The 23,930-nt window shown below is 34.9% G+C and overlaps 1 protein-coding gene and 1 long non-coding RNA gene across 4 annotated transcripts in view; one reads left to right on the forward strand and one right to left on the reverse strand.

The window, feature by feature from the left end:
* Positions 1 to 17,602, reverse strand: part of LOC105710922 (uncharacterized) — an 89,017-nt gene extending 71,415 nt beyond the window's left edge. For all 3 annotated transcript variants that reach the window (XR_001105924.3, XR_010339696.1, XR_010339697.1), the window contains exons 1-2: positions 17,328 to 17,602; positions 1,814 to 1,876 (exon numbers count right to left, since the gene is read on the reverse strand). This is a non-coding gene — a long non-coding RNA (uncharacterized LOC105710922). The remainder of the gene's footprint in view (positions 1 to 1,813; positions 1,877 to 17,327) is intronic.
* Positions 17,603 to 17,704: 102 nt separating this feature from the next.
* CELF2 (CUGBP Elav-like family member 2) overlaps positions 17,705 to 23,930 on the forward strand; it is an 854,489-nt gene continuing 848,263 nt past the window's right edge. Inside the window, exon 1 of the mRNA XM_021670614.2 lies at positions 17,705 to 17,734. The gene's annotated coding sequence lies outside the window, so the exon portion shown is untranslated. The remainder of the gene's footprint in view (positions 17,735 to 23,930) is intronic.

The following is a 23,930-nucleotide window of genomic DNA, read 5'->3' on the forward strand; positions in this document are numbered from 1 at the left end:
GAGGCTGAAACAGGAGAATCACTTGAATCTGGGAAGCAGAGGTTGCAGTGAGCCGAGATTGGACCATTGCACTCCAGCCTAGACAACAAAGAAAACTCCATCTCAAAAAATAGAGCAATGTTAACATCTTACAATCATCAAAGCTATTATAGGGAAGTACAACAGTACTTGCCACCAAATATCCCTGTGAATAGCACAAAAACATGACTTTTTTAACCGTATTTTAACCATGAAATAAATGAAAGATAACAGAAATGTTGGAGGGACTTCCTCCAGTTCCTTCTGTTACACACTGAGATATGAAGTGGTTTGCCCAAGAGAATTCTCTAAGGATAGAATTGGTATTCACATGAGAATTCTTGCCTTTTACATAGTTTCTTAGAATTAAAAGAGACTCTAGGTACTTGCAATGTAATCATATCATTCAGTAGATTTTTCTTCAAATAAGGTTATGTTTGAGAATTGATAATGTCATCTTTTCCATTAAAGGCTCATAATTGTAGAGGAAAAAAAGCCAATAGATACTTTATTTAATGGTTAATGCAAGTTCTTAAAAAACTTAAAGTAAAATATATCAAATTACTAACATGATACAAGAATAACTGAGAGTTGTGTCTTCATCCGAATGGCTTTTTCAATCATTTTTAATAAAGTTAAGACAAAAATGACCATGACGCTAATGCATTAACACCTGGAGAGCTTTTATTTTAGAAGTAACATCAGTGAATCATATGCTAGATATTTTGATTGTATGCATATGGACATTTTATATCTATAGATATTTCATCCATAGATAGAAAATATTTTGATCGTGTCATTGCATGACACACCTTAGGAAATAACCATGTATGTGGCAGAGATTTCTCCACTGGAAAAAGACTGGAAAGGCACGAAGACTTGAAATCTCATATTGATTACTGAAATGACTGGAGTGTCTTTCTCTGCCAGCAGAAATTGTGAAAATAGGAGACTAGTGGGCAGGATGGAGAGGAAACTCTCAAAAATGGAAATAACAAAAGACACAAGTCTTCCTTCTCCTCTGTACAAACAGAGGAACAAAGAAGATACTTAGGCAAAAGAAATAATTCACACCTCCTGCTGTGGAAGCCAAATTACCCATGAGAATAATAAGCCCCGTAGCCATAGAGTTCAAGGTAGATGAAACCACAGTACACCGAAAACTTGTAGAGCTCTGTGTGCATATGTGTGATTATATGCTGTGATTCTTGATACAGGCTAAGAAGTGGTTGGATGACAAAACTCACTTATGCTCCATCCTAAAATTCACCCTTTAGGATTGCATGTACAAAAATGCAATGAAACAGTATTCAGCCTTAAAAGAGGAGGTCCTGCCATTTGCCATAATGCGGATGAACTTAGGGGCATTATGCTAAGTGAAGTGAGCCAGACATGGGGAAAAAGTACTGTGTGATCTCATTTGTATGTAGAATCTAAAACAAGTTGAATAAATAGAAACAGAATTATGGATACCGGGAAGGAGGGGAAGGAAATGAGATGTAGGTCAAAGGGTACACATTTGCAGTTGTGAGAATGAATAAATCTAGAGTTCCAACCTAAGACATGAAGACAGTTAATATTGTATACTGAAAATTTGCTATGATTTTAGATTCTCTTATAAACGGTAACTATAGAAGGTGATGAATTAGGTTATTTGACTTTCATAATTCCACTATGAATATATCAAAATATATTGTATACTTTAAATATAAACAATAAATTTTTAGGATAATGCACTTTGAATAGCAAGATGAAAAATCAATAAAGAACTTCAGCTGGGCACTGAGGTACATACCTTTTATCCCAATAGCCTTGGGAGGCTGAGGCAGGAGGATTGCTTCATCCCAGGAGTTTGAGCCTGGTCAATATAAAAGTTAAAAAATACGTATACAACAAATCAGATTTTTATAAATTATCCAAGGAACTCTAGTTTTACAAGTTCTCATTCTAAAAATTTCTAAAATTTGTCTAAAATTATGAAACATATTTTCACCTATAAAACAGAAAAAAATAGTAAGATATAAAATATAAATATCTGTGATTAAATCACTTAATCTTCAAGGAAATCTGTCTTCCATTTCTGGATCCAATCATATTTTCAGAAATCTATGTTAAATAGTGAAACAAAATTAAGAATGTTTATCACATTGTTATTTAAGTAATAGTAGTAATCAGATGTAATAGAAGGGAAGTGTTAATAGCATAGCATATACATTATAACTCTAATTTTGGTATTTAAAATTTCAATTATACACACATGGTTAAACTCAATTTTCAAAAAGGGGGCTCCTCAGTTAAAATTTTATTTAATTTCTATTCTGACCTTTCAATGATCCTCTCTAGAGGCAGCTAAATTTATCATTCTAGAGGTGTCTTTTATGTGCCAGAATGTAGGTATGCATATCCACCTTTTGAATTTCACACAAATGGTGACATACTATTCACATTGGCTATTTTGTGATTGCCTTTTGCTCTTTACAATATGCCTCATAAATCATTCAATAGAAAGACCCATAGATATTGCTCATCCTCTATCTTGTTGACACACAAAGTTGTTTAAACTTGATGAACTTTCAGAAAGTGAATATTCCTGTGTATCTACCACATAGATCAAGAACCAGAACATTACAGCAACCCCGCCACCTTCTTGGGGCTTCCTGCCATCACCACTCACAAAGGGGTCCTGCCACCCTGACTTCAGATACCATTCCTGAATTTTGTCTGTGTTAAAATTTTATAGAATTAAATCACATTGTGTATCCACTAGATACTGCCGCAAAAATGCTGCATAGCAAGTTATGCCAAAAATCCGGGGCTTAGAAAAACAATTATTCCCACTTATGCATCAGATTGGGGCTGTATTTCAGATTTCAGGTATTTTTGTTCATTTTTTTGTCATGATAGCATCGTTTATATCAGGGTTCAACAACATGGTATGATAGAAACAGGCAGTAGTTTGCCAACCTCTGGGTATATTAAGGTTGTACATAACCCCAAAATGTCAGTGGCTTAACACAACTAAAGTTTTACTTCTTCACATGGGCATGATCAACACACGTTACCTGAGGCAGGAATAGACAAACTCTACATCAACACTTTGATAGTCACCATGTCAATGGGAAGCAAATGTAGATACCAAAACATTTGCTGACAGTTATCACCAAGAAGTGATGCGCATGACTTTCCCATTTTACTGGGTAGACAGCCTCATTTCAAAAAGGCCAGGGAAATGCAATTCTTTTCTGTGCCTAGATGGAGAGGAGATCTAGAGGATTGGTGAACATACTTATAACTATAGCTGTTGCTATATTTGGACAATACGTGGCCAGGTCCCTGAGGAGCTTCCATACTGCATGTCTGCTGATGTAACACATCATCACAGATTGAGGGATTTGGGGTATGCAATTACCAATATGGCGACTATAATTGATACAGTAAGTGATTTTCAAAATTCATGGGTAAAGGGGACCAGAGCCATATGTTTTTACATGGGAGCAACAGCAGTACACATGCACTGTCTTTCCCCTAAGCTATGTCACTTCTTTTCTTTGTCACAATGTATTCTATAAAGACTTCAATCATCTTGTCATTCTGCAAAATACCATTCTTGGCCACCATACCATATATTAAAATGCTCTGGTGAGCAGAAAGTGGCTAGTATTCTAGATATCCTAAAAAGATACATAACATGCTAGAGGGCACTACACACTCTACAAAATTAAAATTCAGACACCTGCCACTTTCATAATGTTCATAAGGTTCCATTAATCTGGAGCATGCTGTGGTATTCTAAGGGAAAGGGTTAGTTATTGAACCATACATTCTTTATCACTAAGAGAGAAACACAGCCACAGGCTTAGTAGTTTTCTCCGTATTTTGGAGGCAGCATAAACCATCTTGCATAAAGTGCCCTGATTCATTTATTAAGTGACTTAAAAGCTACCAGTTTTAAGTGCATAGAATGAGAGAGAACTTTGTTACCGGTCCAGACCATATGACCTGGCGGATCCAATAGGGCTAGAGGGATCTGTGTTGGAGAATGTACTAATATAAAGCCTCTGGTTAGCCCCAGTAAGTGAGTCACTGCATAGAACACAAGAGTTCTGAAGCAAGGTACTGTCTGGTGTTTGAAAAGCAATTTCTGGCATGCTATCTGGCCCTAGCAGACAGTGCGTAACCACCTGATGCAAATATGAGTTGGGTATTGTCAGATTCATCATGTTACTAAGTTGGACAGGTGCAGTCACAATTCATCATAAAATGCAAGTTGTACATTCAGAATTTGTCCTGAGCATTCCTTATGGCCCTCAAAATTATAAGAACAGATGCATCAGATCTCCATGTTGCCAACATCTGTTGTATTGATGGGTGTCCCCCCACCACACACACACACGTACAGCCCCTTGGGCTATTCTCTTAAGCCACCTAAGAAAGAACCAAAAAGAAAATGGAAGTCTTGTTCCAGAAGTAGGTTAACTCAACATGTTGGCAAAGACAGAATTGGTCCGATGCTGTACTACAGCCCTACTCAGGAATGACATCGAAGAACAATGAGGAAAAGAAAATCAATTTATAAAGCCACAAGCAGTAGACATACTTGATTATGATTTTTTTTTTATGGAGAGAAAAATAATCTGAGGTAGAAGATGTGTGAATTCCTGGGCAGTAGCAATGATTTGCTTTACTGATTAGGAAGGGCCTGGTAATACTCAAACTGAAAGATTGGAAATGAAAGGAGGAAAATAGACATGGGGTAGACCCAACACTGTAGGCATAATCAATGCACATCAGTAAAGGAGGCCCTAACCAGCTAGGTAGACAGGATGCATTTAGGGGCAAATAGCAGGCAGACTCTATCCTGTCTTCCACAGTGGCCCCATAAATAGAGTAGTTATGGTAAGAGAAGTGGGGGTTATGAATAAGCCAGGGACCCCCGGTTTCTTCATGCCAGGACTCAGCTACATACTGCTGTTCCCAAATGTTCAGCTCTGTCAGTAGCAGAGAACAAACTTGAGCTTTCAATAGATAATATTGTGCAAAGAGGACAGTCGGTCACCTGTTGGAAAATCTAATACATCCAACAACTTTGATCCCAGAGGGGCAGTGGTTCATTTGTGCCAGAACTAACACTCAGGATATGAATCTGTCTTTACATACCCTGTTCCCCTGCAAGCACCACCCTCAGATGAATTACAGAATGCTCAAGTTACTAACATATAATGCCACAGAACATAACTTTGAATTAAATGACCCATTTTACTGCACACTTGCTGTGACAATGGATGCCAGATTTCATGGATGGATCTGTGTTTATGTGTTCTATTTTGTTTCACTGATCAATTTCTTTATCCCTAGGCCAATAACACGCTATTTGTTGCTTTATAATAGGTCTTGATACCTGGTAGAGCAACTCATACACACAAACACATTTTGTCTTCGGAATTTTTTGGCTAATTTTGGTCTAGTGTATTCTATATAAACATGAGAATCAACTTACAAAGTCTTTTTGGAGTTTTAATGACATGTCAGTGAATCTATAAATACATTTGAGCAAGAAATACTTGTAATTGAGCCTTCTAATTCATGAACATGATACTGCTTTTTAGTTACATCATATTTTTAAGCTTTAAATAAAATTATCTGGTTTTTTCCAGTCTTGTCTTGCACAAATTTTGTTAGACTTTTCTTAAAACTCTATTGTCATTGTAAATGACATTCATATTTTTGTAATTTTTGTTTCCCATTTGTTCATGTATAGAAATAGAATTTTATGCATACATCCCATAACCAGCTTAATTCACGTTCTTACTGTTCACAATAATTAATAAATAGTTATAATTGAGATTGACTTTGAGATTCTGCTGGTCTCATGGAATTAGTGTATTTTCATTTTTCACCATTTTCTGGAAAATGCATAATAAATTGGAATGATCCTTTCCTTCAGAGTTACATAGGATTCGCTGACAAAATCATTTGGGATGGTAAATTTTTTGTGGTAATTTTTTTTTCTCTTTCATATATGTGGTAATTTTTAATACTAATTTTATGTCTATGATTATTAGACTGTTTAAGACTGATATTTCTCCTTGAGTGTTCTATCATTATATTTTTCTAAAAATTTGTATGGACCAAGGTTTCTGACTTACTGGCTTCAAGTCACTTATGAGATTCTCCAATAATATGTTAAATCTCCTCTCTTCAAATGATGTCCTCTCTTGTTGCTAATATTTTTCATTTTTGAGAGATTTGTTTTATGACTTTTTAAGAAAACTATTAATTTTAAAAATTTATCTGTAGTATCTTTATTTTCTATTTCATCGGTTTCTAATTTTTATTGCCTTTTTCTACTTCTTTTGATTGAAGATAAATAGGGTAGGTATATCTTTGTTTATAAGAAAACTTAATCCTGTGTATTTTTTTTTTCTTGTAATGACCATGCCAGTCTTTATTACAGTCAACATGTTGTCATTACAGATAGCCTCATAACATTCATTAGGGAAGTGTCCTCTGCTATTTTAAAAACAGTTTGTATGAAAATAGACATAATTCATTTGTTAGGAGGCACCAGTGTATCTGTCTGGGCTTCTCTTTGCAGGAAGATATATTATTACAAATCTATTTAAAGAGTAAATAGTTTTCTGGTTTTCTGTAATTTCTCATGTTGATTTTGGTAAACTGAGTTTTTAAGAAATGTGTCTATTTTCATCTAATTCGTTGCTGTAATTGACTTGTAGATAATATTTCCTTATTCTTACATGACTAGAGGATACTTAGTGATAGGGTCTTTTTTCTTTCTGACAATGTAATTTTTTTCTCATTAGTTTTGAAATGTATTACCACTTATTTTATTGCCCAGAATATGATATATCTGGGCCAATTTCATATGCGCTTAGAAAAAAAAGTGTTTTCTGCAGTTGCTGGGTATAATGTTCTGAGGTCAGATTTTCTATATCCCTATTGATTTCTTGTCTCCTTTTTCCATTCTTTTCTGAGAGAAGAGACAAAATCTACGACTCCAACTTGGAATTTCTTTTATTTCTCTCTTTAGTTCTGCCAGTTTTGCTTCATATCTTTCAAGACAGTTATTAGCCACAGACACGATGAAGATTGTTACGTTTCTCTGTTGATTTTGCTCTTTTAGCATGAAATGTTCTTTTTCTGTGTGTGTGTATAGGTGTATGGATAGACAGCTATGCTGTCTCTAATGCTTCTTATCTTGAAATCTACTTAGTTTGATATAAATTTATCCTTTTATGACTTCCATGTGCTTAATGTCTACGTGGTGTACTTTTGTCATGCTTCTACTTTAAACCTAGTTTCATCTTTATATTTTATTTTTGTTTGTTTTCCTCTGATGGTTTTATTTTTTGATATGTAATTACATATTTTGGGATACATGAGATAATTTGATACATGTATATAATATGGAAAGAGTGAATTGGGATATTTAGGATATCAATCATTGTCAATATTTACCTTTTCTTTATGCTAGGAACATTTGAATTATTCTTTTATGGTTACTTGGAAATGTACAATAGATTAATGTTAACAATAGTCACCTTGCTGATTTACCAAACACTAGGTTTACTCCTTCTATTTGTGTCTATTAATCAACCCCTCTTCAACTGCCTTCCTCCCTCCCCTCCCTAGCCTCTGATAACTACCAGTCTACTCTATATCTTCATAAGATTCCCTCTTTTAACTCCCACATATGAGTGAGAACATGCAGTATTTTTCTGTGCTTGACGTATTTTACTTAACATAATGACCCCCATTACCATCCATGCTGCTACAGGTGACAGGATTTTGTTATTTTTATATCTGAATAATAATATTTCATTGCGTATGTAGATACCACATTTTCTTTATCCATTCATCCATTAATGATCTCTTAGCTTGATTCTATTTATTGTGAATAGTGCTGCAATAAACATTGGAGTGCAGATAGCTCTCCAATACATTGATTTCTTTTCTATCTGTCTGTCTGTCTATCTGTACACCTATACACACACACAGACACACAGTAGAGGAATTGATGGATCATAAAGTTTCTTCATATTTTAAGGTGAATCTTTGTAGGTTGCATTTTGTTGGGTCTTACTTTATTACACCATCTGATAATCTCTGCATTTTAATTGGAGTGCTTGATCCATTTACATTTAACGCAGTTATTGATGTATTTGGGATTATGTATACCATATTTCTACTTGTTTTCTATCCTATCTCTTGTCATATTGTTTATCTTTTTCTTTCTTCTTTTGGATTAAACAAATACATATTTCTCTTCTTAGCTATTCTTATGTCTAGGGAATAAGCAAGAATGCTGGTTATTGTGAATTATCAATTGTTATTAAATCTGGATTGATGTCTTTTTTAGAGCATTGAATTTTGTTTTAATAGGATGCAAATTTGCTAGCATCTCTACTCTATTTAGTTGGGGCTTCATTTTAGATTTACTTAAAGAAGGTTACGTAACTTTCAGACATGGTTTTTGCTCCTAAGGTATGATCTTGCTGGTGTATCAGCTGAATGCTCAGGTATTGACTTAATAATGCCTTTCCATTCTAATTGGGCCACAACACTGCACCTATCACAACTGTGCAATATCAGCTCCACTCTGAACCTTCTAGCACTTTCTGTTGGGCAATACAGAATCCCACCCTGGCCTTAAGGACTTTCAAGGGACCCATACACATACTTAGGAGTCCCTCTCTCCACTATGTTCTCCTTTCTGGTGATTTGTCGTGCAACGTTCAGCTGTTCCAGTAGCTTTGAACTCTCTGCCTCTTCATTAGTGACTCCATGATGCTCTGCTTTAGGTTTGCCTTCCTCTGCTGTATTTCGGGACCTCTCCCTGGAGACCTCTTGTGAGTATGGGGTCATTTCGTGTTTCCTCTCTCTTAGGGATGACAGTTCTCAGCTGCTTATGATCCAATGCTTACACACAGTTGTTTTGTATTTACTTGGTTTTATTGTTCATGTCAGGAAGGTAAGTCCTGCACTCCATTACTGGGTTAGAAGTAGAAGCCTGCTTTCCTCTTTCTGTCTTAGTGTGTTTCATTGTAAAATTATTTTAGCTCATTTGTTTTAAAAAGTGCTATGCTTCCTAAAGCTGTGGCTTCATACTTCTTATCATGAAATAGATGAAAAGTTTTTACATATTATTCCCTCAGATAATATCTTTTAAAAAGGAGGCTTACTGTACAGTTCAAGCAATGAATTTTAGATGTAGACTCCATGAGTTCTAATGTATAATATTTTGATTTAAATTACTTTGCATTTATAGATTAATATGTAGAAAATTAGTTCTCTATAACACTGTAAAACTCACATATTCCCATTCTATACTATATATTTTGTTAACATTTTATAATTTTGTCCAAAAAGATCTTGTACATCTTTTGTTAAATTTACTTTTCATAGTTCTGTTCCTCGTATAGAGGCTTTTGTTTTCTATTACATTTTATGGGATTGCTGAGGTATAAGAATATTATTGATTTTTATATATTTATTTGAATCAGTAACTTTCATCCCCTCTGAGTTATATGTGGTCTTAAATATTCTGTATAGTTGAGTATATCATCTAAAAAAGACAAATTAATGAGTTTGTCTCTCTCTCAAAACACATATTGTTCATTTTTAATTATTGTCTGCCAAATAATGTTGGATAACAAAGATAACAGAAATCACTCTTATTTCTGATTCTAATGAGAATGCTTCTGAGTTTCAACATTAAATACGATGCTCTTCCATAAGTTTTAGGTCGATGATATTACTGTTTTAAGCAATGTTATTCTACCAACATTTAAAAAATTATGAGTTAAAAATGTGTTTTGACAACTCTGTTCTAAGGACTAGAGATACAATTGTTAACTCACTGGAGGAATGGTGTTCACCTCTTTGTTCCCTTCAAGCCTGGCTATTTCTCTATTCCCATGTTCCTAGTCTCTTCTTCGGGAGTTTCTTCTGCCTTCTAAGCTGCTACTCAGTTGTCACTTCCCCTTAGAAACCGTCCGTCAAGCCTCATTTGGGAATATGCTTTGCCTTAATGTATCATGCTACACTTTCCCTCTCCTTCTACTACTCACACACTGTTGCAATTGTCTGTTAGCTTGTCTGTGTCCCCAGTTGTCTGAGAGCAAACAGTGAGTCCTGTTGCCAGTTGCATCTCTAGTGACAAGGACAGTGCCTAACTCAGATTAACTGCTTAATATTGTCTAATTGATTAGATAACTGCTTACTATGCTTTTTTGTTTGATTTTAGTCTGTAGTGGAGCATTTGATTACATTTATTTATTTATTTATTTATTGAGACAGAGTTTTACTCTTGTTGCCCAAGCTGGAGTGCAGTGGCGTAATCTCAGCTCACTGCTACCTCCGCCTTCTGGTTCAAGCGATTCTCTTGCCTCAAACTCCGGAGTAGTTGGAATTACAGGTGCCTGCCACCATGCCACTAATTTTTGTATTTTTAGCAGAAATGGGGTTTTGCCATGTTGGCCAGGCTGATCTCGAACTCCTGACCTCACGTGATCTGCCTGCATTGGCCTCCCAAAGTGCTGGGATTACAGACATGAGCCACTGCACCTGGCCATATTAGATTATTTATCTTTCAGGCTAAAATTATAATCACCTTGAGCTTTGATATAAGAAATTGGGCTTTTTTATGACCAAAATCAGACCCATTGTGTATAAAATATAAATGTTTGTGCAAAACATTGTTTAACAAACCATTCTGGTACCTCTCTGTGAAAACTTACCAGATAAATTCTTCTAATTTCTCATGTCGAAGAGCTATTTCCTAAACAAGTGGTTTGTTTTCATTTTGTGGATATTTCAATGCACACAGCTAATGGTGTTTTCTATTTCACATTGTTTGGGAAGCTTAGAACCAAAGCTTAGCTTACTTCTATCAAGGGTGTTCGCCATACGAGTACCATGTTGTATATTAATTTAATTCCTGCTTGTCTTCTACATTTAGATTCTTATTTTTCCCTCTTCCCCCAAAATTATATTGTCAAATCAAGCAAGGTAAAATATTTTCAGGGTAATATGTTATTAAAATAGTCTCACCACTTCAATCTATTTTAAATGCTGCTGGAAGGTTTGTCTTTCAACGATGTATATAATGATGTCGTACTTCTGCTTAAAATACCTTAGTGGCCTCCCATTGCTTCTAGGGTGAAACACAAACTCCTTAGGAAGCTGCACGTGACTCTTCATGACACTTTTTGAGTGCAGAATTGAAAAGTTCATTTAAGTACATCAAGTCTGCATTTTAACTAAGCCACTTGGAAAATGAAACAAATTTTTCATGATCATATACTGGCTTACCTTTTCATCAAAATTCTAGACAAGCTTTTCATAACAACAAGCTTGCAAAAAGTTAATTTTGTTTCTGTTTCGCTTTTGTTTTTCCCACAGTAGTGTATATTGAACTCTATTTAGCAAAAAAATGGTAATCTTAGAAAGTTTATGTAATGCAGAAAATGGAGGGAGAACGAGAGAGTGTCTAACAATATATTCTAACAACTGTTCAACTTTTGTTCTAAATAAACTATGTAACAAATGGGTATATAAGCCCCTAACTGAATAATAAAATTAACTCAGTGTCCAGGAAAACTGTATCTGCAATTCCCATGTTTGAAGTTGTTTTAAGTTAAATGAAAGTGGTAAATTGTTTCAGGAAAATATTTGAAGATTATTTTCAGGATTCACATATAATTTCTCCCCACCTATCATCTCCTCTTGATTTTCTTTCTAGATATAAAAGACAGAAATTCAATAAATTCTGATAAGTACAGAAAATCATGGTTTAAGACCAAAAAACTGCCCTTAAAGGACTTTCTCACCAATAGCTTAAAAAGAAATTCAGAGTTTTGGAATGAAATGCTACTTCTTTGCTAAAATGCCAAAATAGCAAGTCATTTAATTCTGACTTACTAACAATATCAGAAAACAGAAGCTATGTCAATGAGCATTTTGCAGAGCATCTGTGGGCTAGCAGGGCGACACTTCCTTATAAATCATAAAGATTCAAATTTGAGAAAACTCAGAAGCAACTACTGAAAGTAAAGTCCTGAAACAAGGACACAGTATTGCCAGTTCAGACCAGTGTTGACAATTACATAGGTCAGCATTCGAAGTGATATCATACATGCACATGTGTCTGATTTCTGGAAAGTTTAAGGTATATTATAGTGTCATTTATATTCCTTTATGTAGTGATCCAGTGAGCATTTCCTCAGCCTGTTTTTTAGGTATGCCATTAAATCTCCTTTAAAATTATATGCATACCTAGTCCCTGCCAAGTTGAATGCCGTAAATTCATAAGAGATAGTTATGTATTATGCACAGGTATGTTTGTTGCCTTATCTATCATACCGTGGTTTTCTCTATATAAAATAGAATAGTAAGAAATCTAAAATGCAATTGTGTACATTCCAAATAGATTGTCAACTCTTTCAAGACAGGAACCTAGAAATCTGTTTTGAATCTCTTACTACCTATGTAAAACCTAATTTAAAGTACATTGCCAGATAGGACCACAGTAAGAGTGTTATGTTAATAAGTCCTTATTACATTTAATTGTGTGGTCATTAATGCCATGACATTTTGCCTTTCACAATTCACGTTTTCACTGTGCTATCTGGCAACTGCCCCTACCACTACAATAAACATCACTTTACTATTAGCTTTCTACTAGTTAATTCCTATTGATATTTTCCATTCGATTCTGGGCCAGATTATAAATATCTGAAATCTTTGTGGCATTTGATGCCCTGGTCTAGTCCAAATCATTTCTGCTTGAATTCTTTTATCTCACTTTGTTCCACATTCCGTCTTACCTCTCAAGTCACTTAATCTCTCATGTGAGCTTCCTCTTTGCTCTTCCTGGGATTCCGCTCTTTGCATTTCTTGATGCTCTCTTGAAGACCTCACTATTCTGTGGTTTCTGTTGTACACTCATGACTCTCATCATCATCGCTTCTATATTGATAACTTCTCTGAGAGCTGGACCAAGATGGTCCCATCCCTCCACTTTGTTCAACAGGGTTCTCAGATGGACTTGTTACAAACTGATCTCATCACTCACTCCTCCCAATTAGCAACCCCCTTCCCATCTCCCACAGAGTGTGTAGTGCTCTCCACTCCATTGCCCAAGGGAGAAGTCACCCACTTCTCTGAGCACTGAATGTGTTCTGCTGATACTGTCCCATCAGCCCTGTGCCGCCTTTTTCTCACGTTTGTATTGCAATTCCCTGGGCTTTCATCTTTGCTTAAACTTTCTCAAAGTCAAATCTCTTATTAACTGACTCGAAAGGAAACTTCGCTTGTTTCCAATATGTGCTTCTAAATTCTCACAGCCACTTTTGCCAGGTAATGGGCTGTCTGTAAAATGCTCTAGTTTTAGTGGTATTATTATCATTATACTTCAAGTTCTGGGGTACATGTGCAGAACGCAGGTTTGTTATATAGGTATATATGTGCCATGGTGGTTTGCTGCACCCATCAACCTGTCATCTACATTAGGTATTTCTCTGCTATCTCTACCCTAGCCTCCCACCCCATGACAGGCCCTAGTGTGTGATGTTCCCCTCCCCCTGTCAATGTGTTCTGATAGGTAAACACTCTAGTTTTTATGTGTGTCTCTAACTCAGGGTTTTCTGTTAATATTTTCTGTGGCATATCATGTTCTCGGCTTACAGTTTGTATGTTTTCTGTGCCTTTTAGTGGAGTAGGGTACACTTTCGGTTTAGAAATAGAAATTAATAAAATGCCATGAAACTTCAGGTATCACATATACCCAGCACCAATGGCACAGGGACATTCTATTTCTCCGTGTGGCCCACTCGCACATGAGCTACCTTGTATTTCAGAACTGAATTCAATCTAAAAGCAAAGTTTATCTGTGGTACGTGTTCCTGTCCATGCAGGAAGATGGAAATGGCCGACTGAGGTGCAAGGCATCCTCATGGTCTTGCTTCTGTCCTAGGCAAGTATCAATGTCTGTTTTGATGTCTTTGTGATCTACCTGGATGAAATCACCTGCAATTCCATACCTACGTGATCACAAAGAAATCATTGTGAAAATCTCTTTAAAATCAAAAATTCTGTGTCTGTGTATGTTTTAAAAATCAAATTAAACTTTTTTCGTAAACTTTAGTTGGTTCAATGATGAGGACATGGTTCCAAACAAGAGTAGCACACCATTATTAGGCAGCCCTGAGAAAATATTTTCTGAATATTCACATATAAAGGGGTTAACTATGATGGCTAGGCGATACAACATGAGTGAACATTTTTTTCAAATTCTATTAAAATTGAAAACTACTATACATTAGTTATTGTAATCAATAGGACATCAGGGCCACAACATATGATTTATTAGACAGTATTATACCACCCAAAAGACAAAACAGTAAAATCACACTGAAGAAAATTGACTCAGAATGAGGAATGCATTTATCAAAAAGTAATAATTTTAATATATGCAAGAAGTTTGAAAATGATATTTAATTGTCGGTTATAATTGGAAAGATTAAAATGTATTAATTTGATACAGCTTTTAAAAAATGAATTAGCATTTCCCACCTTGATATTAATTTTCTCTGAGCATGAAAATTTAAATAGTATATGACAGTATACTTATTCCAAGTTCTTTAAAATATATCTCCAGGAAACTTGTTCAGTGTATTGCTTTAAAACACATTTCCATGATGTGAAAGCCGCTGAAATGTATATCACTACACAGAATTCCCTAACATCTTAGTACGATATTTATTTTTGAAGTGGATATTTTTTCCAGAATGACTGTGAGATATGCAGTATATTACTTAATCTCCCTAGCACAAGGTGAAATTCTCTGAAATAATAGGTTAAATATCTAGTGGAATCATGTGTGAGACATGTTTGCTAAAACCTAGTTGACATTTGCTAAACAAAAATGTTCCTTCTCTGAAGTTTAATGTCAGGATTGTTTTATTTTAATCAAAATTAATATTCTCCTATAATCCCAGCACTTTGGGAAGCTGAGACAGGAAGTTATCTCGAAATTAGTAGTTTGAGACCTGCCTGGGCAACACAGTGAGGTCCCCATCTCAACAAAAAATGAAATAAAGAATTAGCTAGCATGGTGGTATGCAACTGTAGTCCCAGCTACTCAGGAGGCTGAGGTGGAAGGATGCCTTGAGCCCCAGATTTTGAGGCTGTAGTGAGTCATTATCATGTCACTGCACTCCAGCCTGGACAACAAAGAGAGACCTTGTCTCTTAAAAAATTAATATTTTTCTAACCGAACTCAATGAACACTGATCAACATAAAAGTATTATTTCTTCATTTAAAATAGGCATTCAGAATATAAACCAATATGTGTCACTCTGTGTGTATTTTTATATTCCCTAACATGGTCTAAGTATGTTTTGTTCACAATTATACCAAAGTAACTAACATTGGCAATTTAGTCATAAATATTTGTAATAACATATTTTTAAGTCGTTATTTTTGGCTTTCTTTTTTTTTGTCTAGAACTAGTCTTAAAAAGGAAAGGATTGAAAGAATGCCCCTTGAAATTATAGAACGCTTCAGGAAAATGAAATCTTTCTTCAATTAAATCTTCTAAAAGAATCTATGCATAGCACTTTCCAAGCCAAGGCATGGGTTGTTTTATTGCATCTTATGCTGTGACAAAGTCCTTTATAATTAGCACATTGGTGTAATTTACCACTGTTTCATTAAAGCTGATTGCCTAACTATTTGGGAAGTTAACATGGCTTCTTGAGTACTTGACCTGTGCTTTTTTTTTTTTTTCTGTGCTACAGCTGTTAGTAGGAAGTGAGCAAAGTCATTTATTGCTGACAGTAGTAGAGAAATAATTTGGTAAAGGTTATAATACAAGACAAAGATGGACTTTCACTCTGTGCATCCTCAGACCTTTCCATCTTTAATTGGTTTGGTTTTCTGATGAGACCTCAAATGACAGAACAAATATTTGACAGTCAGCTAAATATTTACCAATTTAAAAAGCAAACTCATATTTATTTAACTTATATTGTTAATCATTTATCTTTTGAAAGTCTGATTTTTTAAAATGAAATGCATTAGAGCAGTGGATCCTTGATTTTAGAGATTACACAAGTTGTGCAGAAATGGTGAAATCCATTTAAATGGCTTGAGGTAGGGATAAGAGGAAAATAATAGTTTATTTTTTAAAAAGTAGATTAAACACAGTAACGTTATCAAGAGTAACCCTCTTGCGTGTCTTTGGCCACCAGTGAAGAACTGTGTAAGATTATATCTTTTAGTCCTTAGCAACCCACCCCCAGCTATGTGATGTCAGCATGGTACTCTTAAGTTAGGGTAGTAGGATGATCAGAGAAAAACTCAGACTTGAATAGGCACAACAATGCCATAAGCTCTTATAAATGCAATGCTTCAGATCAAGAGACAACTTTATAGATGTTCCCTACTACATGCAGGCTTCTGATAGTTTCATTACTGAAGTAGTTGCTAACGCCCTTGTCTGAAAAGAACATTTAGAAAAAAACAACAACAAAAACCTTGTTGAAAATTCTGCATAAGCAATTTACATTCTGACCGATGAAGGATAGGTTTTATTATCTTTCATAATTCCTCTGTTACATACTTGCAATATGCTGCACATTAAGTAACAGGTTTTTGTTGCTAAAATTAAAGCGGTTTTCTATAGGAGACACCTTAGGTAAAATTAGCAATGGAGATCAAATTTATTTCCATGATTTTTAGTTATTTGCATGGTACATAAATATGAAAATAAAATTCTTGCATTTAGTTGTGAAGACTTTTTCATTTTAATATTTCATCCTCCCTAGAAGTTTCTGGGGTTGATGGGACCTTCATCTTAGGCCCTCTGTCCCTTGAATTATTCTTAGCATTATGCACCTCCCTATACCCCTCCCACCATCCCCAAAAAAAGAGGAGTCAGAGGAGAAATGGAAACCCTGGAAATCCTGGTATTTCCATCTCTATATTCCTAGAAATTTCAATGTTTAGAAATTAAAGGAAAAGACAGGAGAGAATGTGTTTTGGAGCAGGAGACAGGAACAGTAAGAAATGCACAAGATGTCACTAAACAGTCATCATCATAAAAATAGTATTAATTATTAGTATTCTTATAGATGTTTAAAAAAAGAAAAAAAAATGAAAGAAAAAAAAACCACCCCAAACAGTAATCAAACCCCAACATCATGTTCTATGGTGTATCAATTAAAATGGACGGGAATTACATGCAAATACCTCAAATAAAATACCTCAAATAAGAAATGTAGAATACCTTTCCACTGATGATTTTTAGTTGTCAGGACAAGTGAGACCCAAACAGCAGACAGAATGGTCCCAGCATGCTTGTTGCCTTTTTTTGTTTGCACGGTGGCTGTCAATTCCAGCCTTGCAGGTAGTGGAACCCAGCCGGAAGAAGGGGCGGGACCCAGCATTGCAGCCTGAACTGAGAGCAAATTTAAATTACTGAGCCTTTTTTTTCCCCTTTTTTATTTTTCTACTCTGCGACAAACTGAAAAGATTCCAGCACGCTAATTTAACCACCCTGCTTCTTCTTCTTTGCCTTTTTTTTTTTTTCTTTTTTTTTTTTTTTTTTTTTTTGTCTCCCTGCTTCTAGGATAATTAAAAGAGAAACCTGTAAAGGCAACATTCCTGTGAGCGAGTTGGTGCTGCAACGTGCTGGTAAGAAAACGAGTTTAATTTTTTTCATCTTTTTTTTTTTTTTTTTTTTTTTGCTTTTTCTTTTTTTAAAGAGCTGAAGGCTTTGTCTGTCTAATGCAGTCATAAGCGTGGCTTCCCTGCCGTGAGGGGTTAGCATGTAATGAAAAGGTGTAATAGCCTGATGTACGACCTCCGCGTCATACTTATAATGGTTAATAACAGCATTCCTGTCTACACTGATGTTGCTTCTCTCAGCAAATCGACTGTTTGCCCAGTTGCAACAGAGCTAAGATTGTCACACTATGACAATGAGTTGTTGATTGTTTGGAGTTTCGGTGTCCTGTCAAAGAGAATTCTTGACTTTCTCCAAGTTACTCCCTTACAGGGATGTTACGGGTTTTAATAGGTACCTTGCAGACCATAATGGGTTTGCTGTTTACTCATCAAACAGGAAGTGCAATGATGAAACTTTTTTTTAAGGAACACTAATTATCCTAGACTTCCTTAGTTCAGATAATGAAACAGACTAAAGTGAGTGCTCAGTAAAGTTATTTTAATCCCTTTCATCTGTAACTAGTCAGGAGTTCATTAGACAGCCAGTTAAGAAGAACCTACATCATTTGCAGACCTTGTACTTGAGATGCCAACTTTATTCTTCAATAGGACAAATTTTAATTCAATCCAATTAAATTCAACAAGTATTTCTGTGTATACTCTGCCTGGAATTGCTGCAGAGAATGTGCTTGCTTGTGACTCTGTGGTGGGGGAACAACTGAAATTAGACAGTGTAAATTTTTAGCACCCAGCTTTTCTTACTACCTTTAGAACTGGCCAGATCACTTAAGACATTTCAGAATGTGTGACCGTTGGCTGTAAGATAAAGTTCTCAAGGTTACATATCCTACAATCAATGAACTTCTGTTCCTTCTATGCGTGTAACTTGCACATGTGAAAAATGCAACTCTGGCCAGTATATTTTACATCACATTTTAATATTATAAAAAATAGAGATATCTCTTTTTTTGTATACCAAACATGTCATTTGAAAATACATCCATGTGTCAAACTTTGAGCTTATCCATATTTTAGCCTCAGAAGCAGGAAGACACATGGAGAGGTTTAGGCTTGTCAATTAGTCTGCTTGGATTTGGGTCAAAGAAACAGGAACTACAATTTCTCTTTGTTGTTTGTTTTGTTTCCTTTAAAAGCACATGTGAAACAGCAAGGAATTTATTTCGCCGTCCCTCTATTGTTCTTTGTAAATTGTTGTAATTTTTATATTTTTTTTGTCCTTTAATTTTGAATAGATAACTATAAATGTAATTGAGAGGTTGTCAAAAACAGAATGTAGTTACCAAATGTCCATTTTTCTAAAAAACCAAAAAAAAAAAAAAAAAAAAAAAAATCCTCCTATGGATGTTTGAAGGTTGTATGCCATTTGCATCTTATAGAGAATATGGCATTCCATACGCTGGTAACATTTGGTCTCTGGTCTCTGTAGCTATTCTATCTAATTGTGTCACTCTACATTTAACAGCTCTGAACCATGCTGCCCCTGGGTCCTCACCGGTGCCCCCAGAGCGCTTGAAATGTCTAAAAAGACCTTAGAACATTACAAAGTGTCAATTGTTAGAATAATTTCTGCCTCTTTACAACAAGAGAAAATGCTGTGGATTGAATAGTTCATTTTTAAAGTCTGTTCTTATCTACCAGTAACTGTCTATTAGCAACATTTCAGTTATAATTGGAATAAATTGTTGCCCAGTAACAAGCAACTAACTCCTTAGCGACTTTCCATGGAACCAGTGACTAGAAATAGCTACAAAAAGCTAAATGCAAGTCAAACCACAGCACTTGTATTTTTTAGTATGGAAAAAAAAGATTCATTTCTTTATAATTTTACCATTCTACTTAAATTCTCAAATTTTCGAATTGAGGCACCTCTTCTTTGTAATTTTCTAATTGACCAAAATCCCATATGTGAAAAATAAAGGCTAATAGATCTTTGAAAATTTTTCTTTCTGTTTTAAAATAAGAATAAGAAAGGATAAGCACGATCTCTCAGACTATGAGTGTTAACAAGATTCTGAGATAGCAACACCATTAAATGTGAAGAACTGCCATCATCTTTTGCAGAACGCAATGTAAAATTATGGGTTTCATTGTAGGACGCTGTCATTTGAACTAGTAATCAGTCCATAATACTATAGATTGCTGCAGTTAAAATGATGCTTTCCTCCATTAATAAAATATTGAATAACACTGAAATTATGTTAGATTTTACCCTATCTATTTTTTCAATAAAGAATCAGGAATAGCCCCAAATCCTTCTAACTAAGCATACATAATATCAGAATGTCTTTTTATCTTCCTTTACCGAAATTCTATGACATCACAATCTCAAGAGAAAAATTCCTTAACAATAATTCTGCATTTGCCATAAGCTCTTGTGGCATTTGGGAAGAGTTTTCACCTGTTACTTGCGCAGGTGTTGAAATAGAAAATACCTTAAGAAACGAATACACATTGTTATTTTATATGCAGATATATGGAATAAATATATATGATGCCAGAATAAACATTAAAGGCAACAGGAAAGTATATGGATTGCTCCCTGAAAATATGACATTGACATTTGCTCAATTTGTTATAAATGTTTACTGAATATCAACTATGTGACAGGAAGTATGTCAGAATCTGTAGGAAACAAGAAAAACAGAAAAAGTCATGTCTTGGTCATCAAGGGAATTACAATGTAGCAGAAATGCATTAGGTAGACTAGAAAATGTAATTTGATTAATTAGTCTATGGATGACCTTAGCATTGTGTCAGGCTATTGGGATCAAGAAAAGTTGTAACTTTATTTCTGAGCACCTGGAGCTGGCATAATGTTTGCTTCTCTCATTTGCTTCAGTTCTTTACCTATATCCACACGTTTTCTATTTCCTGTGTTTTTTATAAAAAATTCTTATTGATACAAATAGTCATAACACCTGTAATTTCTGTGTGTTGTTTCTGTAAAAGAAAATGGGCAGGAAGCACTGAATGGGGTATCAGGAGGTATCAAGTCTCATTTCTCATCACCCACTGGCTTTGTCACTCGTAATATTCTTAGGTCGCTGTCCTCCTCACCTTTACAAAGAGGAAATGACCCCATCCAACACTATAATTTTTTTATTCCATCCTAGTGGAAGACAGGTAACTTTTAAGGAAAAGAGATGGTTGTGGCGGACTTGTCCACCAGTGTTTTAAACAAAATACAAGACAATTACAAACTAACAAGCTCTAAGTCGTAACGTCCGCGTTTGTGTTGAATCGACGTGTGGTTATACCTGCCCCTTGATTCTCTCATTACTCATTACTCTCTTCTCTTCATTACCATGTTAATGCCCCCAAGACTGTAGAGGAAAATTGCAACAGAATAGTAAGTGTATGTCAAGAATGCTGTTCTAGCATCTGTTAGAATGTTTCTTACCTGTGATCCAAGGAAAACAAAGAAAAAGTCTGTCTCCTTAAACAACACTGCATAATCTATTTCTGTGTACCTTTTAAAGTAGCACTTGAGCAATCTGATGAGCTTTCATTAATTTATATACCTGTGAAGCCACAACAATCAAGCTGCAGAGAATTTACATTCATACAAAAGTTTCTTGTGTCACTGTGACTCTTACCTCCACACCTGGCCTTCAGACAGGCCTTCAGATTTTCATTCTGTCACTATAGATTAATTTACATTTTATAAAATGTCATGTAAATGGAATTATACAGTATGTATTATTTTGTGTCTGGCTTTTTCATTTCACATACTGCCTTTCAGATTCCTACACGTCGTTGCATACATCAGTAAATTTTTTATTGCTGAGTAGTATTTCATTATATAAATAAGCAATAGTTCGTTGATCTATTCACCTGTGGATGAACATTTGGGTACTTTCCACTTGGAAACCATTATAAGTAAAGCTGTATGAACATTAATGTGCAAGCTTTAATGTAGGCATGGGTGTTTCTCTCAGTTAAATAGCTAGAAGTGAAAATGCTGGATCATAGGGTAGAGGTATGTTGAAATGTGTAAGAAAAAACCCAACAGTTTTCCAAAGTGGCTATAACATTTTACGCTTTCTCCAGCAATGTTGGAGAATTCCAGTTGCTGGATATCTTGACCAACATTTTGTGTATTGCCAGTCTCTTCAATGTTAGCCATTTTAGTGGGCATGTAGTATTAATTCACTGTGGTTTTAATTAAACCTTCCCTGAAATTGTATGATGTGGGGCATCCTTTAATGTACACATTGGTTATGGTGAAGGATCTGTTCTAATAGTTTGTCCAATTTTTATTGGACTCCATATGTCATCTTAATATTGAGTTGTAGGAGTTATTTTTTCTTCTGGATAGACATCTCTTTGCAGATAGGTGTATGGAAAACATTTCCTCCCAGTATGCGACTCTATTATTTTTAATGGTATCTTTTTGAAGCACATTATTTCATTTGAATTAATCCAAATTACCAATATATCACATACCAGCATAAAAATTGATTTTGTGGTTCATACTTTTTGTGTGTGGACAAAGTGAAATGCTTAGATTTTTCTCCTAAATGCTTCTCTATAAATTTTATAATTTTGGTTTTCACATACTGTTCTATGGTGCATTTTGAGCTAATTTTTATGTTTAGTATGAAATAAAAACCAAGATTCAATTTTTTTTTTTTCATATGGAGAGCAGTTTCTCTAACACCATTACTAGAAAGACTATTCTTTACCCCATTTAATTACCTTAGTTTGTCAAAAATCACTTGACAGTAGGTTTGTTGGTCATTTTCGGGGATCTGTTCTGTACCATTGATTCTGTACCATTGATTTATACATTTATACATTTATTCTTTTACCAATTCCACATTGTACTGATTAGCTATATAGTAAGTCTTGGAAAAAGGTACTCCAACTTTCTTTATTTAAAAAATTGCTTTGGCTTCTTTAAGTTGTTCTCATTTTTATATAATTTTTAGAATCTGCTTGTAAATATTCACCCCAGTAAAAATCCTGGAAATTCTTATTAGAATTGCATTGAATATAAATTCAGTTTGTAAAATTGACATTTTAATTCTATTGAATCTTCCATCCATAAACAATTATTTAGTTGTTCTCCATTTATATAGTTGTTCTTTAATTTCTTTCAACAATGGATTGTAGTATTTGGTACTCAGGTATTTCACCATTGTTGTTAAATTTATCCCTAAATGTTCAAGGGGACTTCAAGAAAGGTCATGGAAAAATGGAAATAAAAGTTAAAAATAAAAAATGTGAACTTTATTTCTCAACATAAGCTCCATCAAGGTCAAGAGACTTTTATAAGCAATGATAACAGCCACTTAGTTTATCCCTAAAGAACTGTGAGTCCTGAGAATTTAACCTATGTCAGTTCAACATTTTTTATACTATTAACTGAAGAAAAAATGGGTGTTCTTTAAATAATTTTTAGAATTAGAAAACAAACAAAAACCAGAAAGAGACAAATCAGGAATGCAAGGCAGATGCCTAATGATTTTTCATTGAAACCTTGCAAAATTGTCCTTGTTTGAGAGGAATGAGCAGGAGATTTGTTGTGGTGAAGGGCTCTATGATCAAGCTTTGGATTTCTCAAAACACTCTTGTACAATAAACAGATACTCTCTTTTTTTGACCCTCCACAAAATCAAGCAAAATGCCTTGAGCATCCCCAAAAAAACTGTTGCCATGAACTTTGCTCTTGAGTGATGTGCTTTTGCTTTGAGTGGACCACTTTCACCTCTTGGTAGTCATTGGTTTGGTTGTACGTTTTTCTTAGGATCATACTGGTAAAGCCATGTTCCTTCTCCTGTTACAATTCCTCAAAGAAATGCTTCAGAATCTTCATCCTACTTGTTTAAAAATTCTCTTGAAAGCTCTGCTCTTGGCTGCTGTTGATCTGGACACAATGGTTTTGGCACCCATTGAGTGGAAAGTTTGCTCAACTGTAATTTTTTAGTCAGAATTGTGTAAGGTAAACCAATCAAGATGTCTGTGGTATTGGTTATTGATCCTGCTGTTAATTGTTGGGTGTCTTGAACTAGAGCATGAACAAGAAAATTTTTTTCCTTGCAAATCGACCTGGACCATCTGCTGCTGTGGGTTCCATCCTCAACATTGTTCTCATCCCTTCTTTAAACAAGTTGTTCATTTGTAAATTGTGAATTTATTT

The sequence above is a fragment of the Aotus nancymaae genome, unplaced genomic scaffold (genome assembly GCF_030222135.1).
Source record: "Aotus nancymaae isolate 86718 unplaced genomic scaffold, 86718_ANA_hifiasm-v0.15.2.pri h1tg000083l, whole genome shotgun sequence".
Classification (NCBI taxonomy): domain Eukaryota; kingdom Metazoa; phylum Chordata; class Mammalia; order Primates; family Aotidae; genus Aotus; species Aotus nancymaae.